This window comes from Colletes latitarsis, chromosome 4, assembly GCF_051014445.1.
Source record: "Colletes latitarsis isolate SP2378_abdomen chromosome 4, iyColLati1, whole genome shotgun sequence".
Lineage (NCBI taxonomy): Eukaryota > Metazoa > Arthropoda > Insecta > Hymenoptera > Colletidae > Colletes > Colletes latitarsis.
The window spans coordinates 43,570,125-43,580,175 of NC_135137.1; the positions used below are offsets into that span (position 1 = coordinate 43,570,125).

At 46.2% G+C, this 10,051-nt stretch overlaps 1 protein-coding gene across 5 annotated transcripts in view; it reads right to left on the minus strand.

Annotated features, from left to right (window-relative positions):
* The window catches only part of LOC143340783 (cell adhesion molecule Dscam1), a 78,723-nt gene extending 69,874 nt beyond the window's left edge, over positions 1–8,849 (minus strand). For all 5 annotated transcript variants that reach the window (XM_076763066.1, XM_076763071.1, XM_076763065.1 and 2 more), the window contains exon 1: positions 8,535–8,849. The gene's annotated coding sequence lies outside the window, so the exon portion shown is untranslated. The remainder of the gene's footprint in view (positions 1–8,534) is intronic.
* Between the last annotated feature and the right edge of the window lie 1,202 nt (positions 8,850–10,051).

Below are 10,051 nucleotides of genomic sequence, written 5' to 3' on the forward strand. Positions count from 1 at the left end.
TCGCTGCTGGTAGTGTAAATTTCGCTCACTAGCCGGTCGATGTAGCGTAAATATGCGTTAAGGGGGAAACTGAATGGGGATGCGGCAAGTATGTTTCTCGTTCGTGTAGGTTCGTCCGTATCAATGGGTAGGTTAACACGTGTGAGAGCATGGGCACGAGCATGGGCACGGGCACGGGCACGGGCACGGGCAGGGCCACGAGCAGAGCCCCTCGTTTCCATGAATGTGCGAACGTGCAGCGCAAGTCGACAACAAGACGGGAGGGTGCGCAGGGCTGCAAGAGGATATGCGTGGTGTAATGGCCTGCTACCGAGGGTGCATTAACGCGGTTTATGTACACGAAGAGGTAGGAGGTCTTTTAACCCGACTCAAATGCTGCTTTCATTGAAACCGTACTAGAATGTTCCGGGTGTAAGGTTGCCTCCGCCAATAATCAATTTTACCGGTTTATTAGAAGATCGCGATCGGCCTAAGCTTGCGATTTGTTGTAACAAACGGAACAACGGATACCGAAATTGTCTAGTTGAAAGATTCAGCGACGATTACCGAGATAATCTAGATTCGAACGGTTCGTTGTGAAAAGCGCTCTCGAGCACTTTCGACCGATCGTCGTGCGCACGAATTCAAACGACGGATATCGATCGCAAACAGATACGATTGTTCGAATTTCGAGGAGCTTGTTAAAATGTCAGAGATTGCGCGAAACGTTCGTTTGACCGTTGGATCGATACTCAAAACGGTCAAGTGCTTGATGAAACGAGACGAAACAAACTCGGCGTACGGTAGATTGTCGCGGCAAAAGATGCGTGACTCCTTTCTATTAAATCGTTATGACGCTTTTGTGGCGTGGCGTCGCGTCGGTACAATCAACTAAACACGGATAAAAGAAAATGAATGGGCGGCGTGTCGTTTGCAGGGGATGATGATGCACTCTCGTAGCAGGTACATTAAGGCGGTTTATGCGCGTGAAAAGGTTCATCTAGTTTTAGGTGTCGTTGAAACCGCGACGAATTACGAAGGTGGTAAAACGTTTAAATCGATAACCGGGCGAGTCGAGGCGAGGCGAGTCGAGGCGAGGCGAAGCGAGGCGAGGCGGGGCGGGGCGAGGCGAGGCGAGGCTTGGCAAGGCGAGGCGAGGCGAGGTGAGGCGAGTGCTTTCGTCTTACGTTCACCGGAGAAAATTGTTTTCCGTTGTTTGTCGGGGAAGATAAATCGTGTTTCGACGCTGCGTTTGAATATTGCATGAAAGGTCCGTGTCGATACGCGCGCGAAAGAATGGAACGTCAAAAACAAAATGAGTTATTTACTGCTCTTTTTGTTAGGTATTCGCGCTCACGTGCGATAAATCATATTTCGAAAATGCTTTCGGTTGCAGGATTTCACGGTGGATGAAATTTATTATCCGACGACACGGTGTCTGTGTTCGGCTGGCAGCGAAAAGAAACGCGGACGATGACACGATTCATAATTTACAATGATCGTGGAACGTCGAATAACGAACCCTCGAGTTTTTGTTCAGACCGAAACAGATATGTACTGACTACGCGATTCTGACTGCGTCAAGATCTAACAGAGGAAAATAAAGTTCACCGATAGACTCGAAGGTTATTTAGGAGGAGGATTCCGTCATCCTCTTTGCGATCTCCTAATCGTCTTTCGCGACGACGGTCGATGATAAATAGGCATAGAGGGCCGAGCGTTTAGGTCGATAACCGCGTTACACATTTTCCCAGACTAATATCGCGCTGCAAGTTGAAAGTTGCCGCGATTCGTTATTAAAGGATTCCACCGTTTGCGTGTCTGTATGTTTCCGAGTTCGTTGTACGTTCGATTCGATCTAAGACGATTGGATCCGTCGTTGGGTTCTCAGCGTCTATCGATCGTAACCCGAGGACGTATGAGAACCGAGAGTCGTCCAGAGCCGTTCCCGAGGTTCCCGGAAAAGGCGAATAGGCAGCTTATTCTAATTTATATTGGCACGAATTAAAGGATTACGTTATATAACCGGAGTGAATTATGGACCGCGTTATATCCGTTCCGATATATCGATCCACTTCGAGCCGAGCGTTACGTTGTCCGCAAGCATGGAGACGGCAACGCGCTTCAACGGAGAATACATACTTTTAACCGCGTCCGTGCGACATACGCAGATCGCTGGCCCGCGCCGTTATACTTTCTCCGATTTAAATGCGAAACGAGCGCGCCGCCACGTTCTATCAGACCTTTATTTGCTGTGTGTCGGACGGGCAAATTGAAAACAAATTAAATTCGCGAAACTGATCGGCCGCGCCACGCGCCACGCGCCTCTCTGCGATTACTGTAAACGGACTTGTAATCCGATGGAATGTAAATACCGAGTCTAGCCATTTTGAAAAATCCGACTCGCGGCCGATAGTTGCATATCCACTATTTCGTTTCTCTGTCGAAAAGATACGTCGCGGCGATTGCGGATTGTTAGCATTCGTTTCAATTGCAAATCGTGCAACGGTACGATCGGCACAACAGTGCATCGAGACGTTTCTTGTTTCAGACATTTACAAAATACACCAAACTCGCTAACGACATCGACGCAACGACTCGATTAGCACGAAGAAACTTGTAAATACGTACATACAGTTTCCATACCGTGTCGTCGTCGTCAGCATTTATTTACAGAATACATATTGCTGTTGTCGCACGATATCTTGATCGCGACGATCGACCGTGGACAAAAAAGAATCGTTCGATTTACGAGTCTCCCTCGATTCCAAAGCCAGTTACGTTGCTTCCCAGCGTGAACGCGTGAAACGTTCCTGGCCTGCAAGACGCATCCCCCATTGAAAACCATACCACGGAACAATAGCCGCCCTCCAGCGAGAAAACCGGTATTGTTCCCGTAAACGTTGTATACCCGGCAGGTGCGGCGAAAGGAAGACGATGTATATACACAATTTTAACCGCAAAACGCATATCGCACTCTGGATCGGACACTCCTCGCACAATTCGTATCATCTCCAATTGAATTTTTTAAATAGCAAAGTTGATCGCGATCGAACACTAGGGATCCAGTCGACCGTCGCTGTTAATAAGACGAAATTAAAAAAACTAGCGAGATAAACTCTTTCGAGACGGTATCTACGGTCGACCGTTATTCTTTCCCCTGCGCACGCGTGTCTGCACATATGTCCGCTCAATCTTCTCCAATTAAATTCCATTGGAATTGCCGCAAATGCCAATACCGGACGTCCGGGAGCATTCATTGTGTTGAGATAATGAGAGGCTGAGCGCGAGGAAAGCGCACAGCTTAACGGATAGAATACGGCATACCGGAACTATGCTCCGCCGTGGCCGCGCTATAGTCAGGAAACCGATAATGCTATATCGTCGTGCGTACTCCAGGGGCCAGACCGTAGAACGCCCGCCGTCTATTCCGGGTTTATTATGCTGCATTATGCCACGGTATGCTATATTACCGGCACGGTATGTCGTCGCGTCGTGCAACCAGACGCTGCGCTGCTACGTTACGCTAAACTACGCTAACTCTCGCCTCCCCTAACCCTACAGCAGTTTAATTGCGACCGTATTGTGCGCACCTTCTACGGCCCGATCATGGAAACTTCCTACGTTCTCATGGTTTTTCGATATATCGTTCTTTCACCCCAATATCGATTTCAACGGACCATGATATATCGCATTCCAGAGAATATCATAAACATACGGTAAAAAAACACTCTAATGGTAGAAATTAAAAATTTATAAAGAAGCAACATTCGATTTTTCATCGACGAGCCAAAAATTCTCGCCAGAATTCTATTCGACCATCCCTGAGGAATCTTTATGCCTGGAGGTATACGTATATCCGAGATCGAACAAAAATACAGAAACTTTTAAACTTACCTCCACCCATGCGACATGTAGAAAAAAATAACTAAATTCCGTATAAACGATGCGAGGTACGATCGATTCGAAAACGACGATGCCACGAGTTAACCACGTATACACGTTTCTATCATCGTCGCGGGCACGATCATTCGCGCCTACTTTCTCGATAAACCTAATTTTATACAAGTAGTACGATTACGCAATATTGGTACAAATATTGGAAACATTAAATACGGAAACGATGGATTAATCGTTCTTTCCATCAATCTCTTAACTGGTAAACCATGAGCCGCTATCTCCGTTATTCGGTTTCACTGTAGTCGGTGATGCAGCTACAAACTTTTATCATTTCTCCTCGAATAACTTTGTTAATTCCATGTAAAACGAAGGTTGAACCGAAAACATCAAAGAATGCAAGCTCGCGTTTTGCTGTGATTTCCCGCTGAGTGTATCCTCGCGTATCCTCGCGTATCCTCGCGTATCCTCGCGTATCCTCGTAACCAATACATTTCAACGAATCGAACATTTTTCAGAAACGAAAGTACGTCGCTCGCCGCACGATGGGGTTACTTTGCGATCGTAAAGTGCGCTTTAAGTTGTTCGAGCGAGTTGAGACGTTTCGTCGCACGCGATCGAAGAGCGTGGCTTTTTTCCAATCAAATACGCCTCGTGGATAACGATCTTGACGAAACACGAAAAACAGAAGAAACGAAGAATAATCGTCGATATTTACCATCGACGCTACGCTCGGAACGCAGCTAAAAATAAAGAAAATATAACAGCAGGCGATTACGCACGTATGCACAGGAAACACCGGCAGTTGTTTTGCAAGCTTACTTTCGAGATGGGCCAGCAACTTTCCAGACTAAAGTACGAGTGTACTCGGTACTAGAAGAGGGAAGGAGAGACAGGGGGGGGAGAGAGAGAGAGAGAGAGAGAGAGAGAGAGAGAGAGAGAGAGCAATGGCAAATGGCATAAGTTGGCCCGAGTAAACTCACCTGCTATTCTCCAAAGCTGGAAAATACGGGATCGGGAGAGGGGCAGAATGGAAGGAGGAAAAGGAAAATAGCTGTATATGTATATTCCTACGAGACGGATGTAAATTTCAAGGACCAAGCAGGAATTGAGCAGTGTCCACTCTGCACGCCGCACGGGAAACTTTTGTTGAACGTACTATGTAATGTCCTTTAACTCCTCGAACCGCCACCAGCCTCCGTCATCGACCTCCCAACCCCCACCCGACGAATGGTGGCCATTTTTCAACCCTCGAGTCCGAGGACGGTAACGCGCGTCGGTAGAAATAGTTTCGCCGAGTTAACAAAACGGCGTCGAGAGTTTCGAGCTAGCGCCGATTTACTGCGCCCAAATACACTCGCTCTTTTCCTTTCTACGCTTATTTCACGACTTGCTGCGGCTTCGCGTCACTTGCCCATGTTTGACCGGTGAAATAAGAGTTCGTGACACAGATAGAAGGATTAAGAAGACAGGCTACCAAGAATAAACCGACGTGACCGCTCCGTACCGCACCGTTGGTCGACGATCGATCGATATCGTTTCAAATCGTACTTTAGATAACTCCCTTTAAATTACGCTCACCGATAGAGGAAACAAGTAGGTACTGCTTTACTTACATCGATATACAACTTAAATCGTAGATCTTTTACAATACATGCATCGTGAAAGTATCGATACGCGATAAATAATTTTTTAGCAAAACATCGGGTTCATGACACACCGAATCTTCACCATAAATCAATCGGTAATGTATGCAACGATGCGCGAAACACCTGGATACGTGGCACGCAGCGATTGTTTCCACATTCGTCCGAAAATGGTACGATCGAATAGCTCGTTGCGTATCGAGCATCGAATAGTAATTTGCTATTCATCGTCTATTTCAGGATTCAAATCAAAGTTGGAAAATGCCGTGCCGTTGACGCATATTCTGCTTTATTTTTTCTCTTTTTTTGTTTTGCCTACGTATCGGGGAATTAATAACGTTCCGTGCATGTACAAACCTCTCCGCGTAAGTATACGCCGAGTTCGTTCGACGCGAGTAATAAGAAGCGACGTCTAATTTCGCTCGACCTACATTTTACCAACGATTCGCTCGACGCACGACATTTTAAGAGAGTTTTACCCCTTGAATGTAACATCGATCGTCCCCGTATTTAGTTATTTTAGTTATTTTTTACGAAACCACGTTTCTCGCCAAGCAGCATCGGATGACAGGATCGAAATTAATCAAAATCACCGTAGCTTCGTCTCCTTTCGTTTGATGCTGCAGACATATGAACATACAATTAATTCATTTCTCGTCTCTTATAATTACGCTCCCGCGACTGTTCCATAAGGAATTTTTAAAGAACCACCGTTAATAAAAGCCACGTAAATAGTGGGTCAACGATGAGAATACATTATACACCGAAGACTTACCTAGGCACGTATAAATGCTTCACGGAGACACAGAAAACGCGGAAATCGTGTTTCGACGAACATTTTAATTACGAGTAAATATCATTGTTTCGATAGAAGATAATTTTTCTCTTTCCAGTTCTTGTCCAACTAACGTATTAAATGTTTATTTTTTTAATTAAAAAGTAGTCAACTTATACCAAGCAGCAGCAGCAGAAAACAATTTACTCCAGTGGGGCTGTATTAACAATAAATGCCCTTGCGCAGTCTACCCGAGGAGTTTCTAAAAAGAAAGCGAGGGTGATGTCTTGGTTCACGCGAGCCTACCTATCAAATTTTGGTCAGAAAGAAGAAAGAAAGGTAGACAATGCCGCGCCGGTACCAGGCAATAATGCGTTAATAGACATGGAATAAATTCAATCTTTGTCGCGCTAAAATATTAGCTCGAGCCCAGAATGGAAGTTTGCGTAGCGTGTCAAACACGCTAGGTGTGGAAAAGGATCGTTAAAACAACGGCCAAGTTACGTATGAGAAAATCACGGAATATCGATAGAAATATCAATAGATAGAGGGATCGAGAAAAGATTTATAAGCAAAAAGAGGACGATCACGCGACCCAGCTTCCCTTCGCGCGACGCTTCTTCTTTCAAGTCGAAGGGTGAGAGAGAAGAAATTCTTTTCTCGCGCGACCAACCCCACTCGTTGCCTTTCTTCATCGTTCCTTTCCCCTTAACTGCATTTAGCGACGAGGAACCGTCGCGACGTGACGCGGCGTGGCTGGCTGGCTCGGCTCGTCGCCCCGATTAAATGAAAATTGCCCGCGCTTGTCTACGAGGATCATCCGGAATAGGATTAGGCGTACTGCGCGCCGTTTCAGGATTTACGCATTTTCCATTAAGGACACTTAGCGGACGACCGTCCATGAAGCGTGACGCGGAATTATCTCGAAAGGGAAGCGCTTGTTGGGGAAAACTAATTTAAGTAACCTTCGCGGAAGCTCCTTTCGGGCTTCATTATATCAAAGTACACTGAACATTTGTTCGCTTCGCGTCTAGCACTTTCTCAGACAATATTTTATCGTTAATCGGATCGCGAATTTTACGCCCCAACGACCACTGCCATCGTATATCTCGCGTTATGCGCTCCAGACACTTATGTACGTTTAAAACTGGTCGGAAAATGTAAAAAATCTCTCTGCCACGCGCACTTATCGAGAATTTCATTTTTCTTTTTTAGTCGTATACGCGAGTAACGCTCTTTCATGTTCTCACGTTTCAAAATAGACTCGAAGGTAGCATAAATTTAAATCCTTGAAACGAACTTGTTGCTTGACTAGTGTAAGAAAAGTTCGGTAGATGACTCTCGTCTACGCGTAAGAAATGTATGGCCGAGACAAACTTTTTCACGAGTAAATGCTTGGCAAGTGAGAAAAAGGTAGTACTTGATCGAGTTGAAAACCTACGGTGATATTAGCCTGTCGACGACGCACCGAAAAGTTCATAGAAGGAATAGAAATTGCCAGAAAAGCTATCTTGGCCGGCGAAGAAAAAAACGGGCCGGGTAGACGCGCGGAGCTACTGACTCTAAAGTTAATTAATCATCCGATTGTGGCCGAGTTACTCGAGTCTGATGAATTATCGCCACCCGAGCAACTAACTTGGATGATATACACCTTTCGTACCTGCCTACGAGGATCCTTTGTTCTTTTCAGCAATTCTACTATTTCGTTGAAAGAAAATGGAACGAAACAACGATGCGGATCGCCGATGCGGAAACGAACGACAAAACTTTGAATATTCGGCCATTGAACGGCGAAATAGGTTCGCAAAAGTAGAATCGTTGCTGTCCAACTGGTCGATCGCCGTCGAATACGTATACATTATCGTGAAAATTCGATACAGAGTATCGTTAAACGAACGAACATAAACGGTACCCGCGTACACGTAGGTACAACGTGGTTAGGTTATCGCTAAAGTTTACGTATCGTTGATACCGCGCGCTTCATGCACGAAACTCCACGAGCCGGAGTCGAGACAAACGAACTAAATTCTAACCGGACGAATGGATTTTATTCCGAGCGTCATTAGTCAACGCGTTCCCCGGTCTGGCCAAAGCGAAACGATCCGTCGTTGAAAAAATAGGAAAGTTCCTAAACCCGTTCGGTCGTATCGATGTAAAATCAAAACTAAGAAAACGTTTTCCGAATCACGGGACGGTTAAATAATACGCGTGCTCGCAATAGAAACGTGTTCACGTACATTGCTGCTTCTGGATATCCCGACGAACATGATAGCGATGTTGAAGCTGTGTCACGTGCCGGATGAACAGTTGAACTTCTGGTTCTTCCTTTCGCGGAAGATAAGTCGAGAGAGTGTGTTCACTGGTCGGTCCTTGTCGAATGGTCGTAACAACGAACAAAGAAGATAGGAAAATGGAAGAAAGAAACTCGCGAGGACAGACTCGTTGGTTGCACGAGACTTTTGCAAACACCTTGGAGCAGGTCGCGAGTAGGTTGACACCTTTAGGGGAGAGGTCGCGCGTAGAACTGACACCTCGCGCGCGCGGTCCAGCTACCCTCAGCATCCAGCAGCAGCAGCGGCGGCGGCGGCGGCGGCGGCGGCGGCGGCGGCGGCAATCGAGGGGGATGAAGCAGAGCACGCGCGAAATTCCGCCCCTGTACTGCTCCCACCCTCTACCAACAGTTTCCTTCTCTCTTTATCAAACTCGCATTTCGCATTTCGCATTTCGCATTTCGCTCGCTCTTCGGCTACGTACAGATCTATTTTGTGCAGACTCGAACCTCGCGCCACAGAAGAATGTCAAGGGGTTGAAACGAAAGACGAATTGACCGATAATTATCAGTTGGATAGCCGGGCTTTGCGCGCTTTCCAACAGACAAATGCAATCGAATACCGAATACGTTATCTTTGATAACGTAGACGCAACTATCCGTAGACCTAGAGAAACAAAATTAATAAAAAAAGATAAGCAATTAAAATTTGTCCGTTTAATCCGTTTAAGCTATATAACGCGCAACCGCGATATTAAAAGCACGTCGCGGATTAAAGGTATGGGTATTCCTTTCGTGTTGCTTTTCGATCGGAAAATACGATACGGTAGGTATCGCCGAGGGAGTTGTTTGGCTGGTCTGGGTTAGGGGAAATTTCGCGAGTACAGCCATCTAACGAAAGTTAATTTCGGTCGACCTTCAGCATCTAGCAAGCATAAAGGTATATGAAAGGGAGCACGCGCGAAATTTCACCCTTGTGCACTCTCTGACACACCAGCGACCCCTTTACAGCCCTGCATCTCATCCAACCGACCCTCGCACCTACCTAGGGGTGAAACTTTTCTTAATAATTACTGGGCTATGGAGGCCATATTGTGAGACTCGATGGCCCGGCTCATTTAGTATTCGAGCGGTAGGCGAACTCGCGAAAACTTTTCAAATGTGGGTATACACGGCTGACACACAAAGCGCGTTGCAGTTGCTCTCGAAGCCCCAATGTTCACGCGTTAAACGATCCCTTTAACATCGTGTTCCGAATCGAAGACGCATAGAACCGTAACGATACCCAAAATTCTTAAACTTTACTCGACAAACAATTCGTAATAGTATCGATGCATCGCGTCGCGTTGCGTCGCGTTGCGTCGCGTTGCGTCGCGTTGGTTATGAATCGTAAACGAATATTGACCGCGAGATGCGGCCGAAATTTCACCGCTGCTTTTGCACACCGTCGACGGAAGTACGAAATGGTTGCGATTAATACAACTC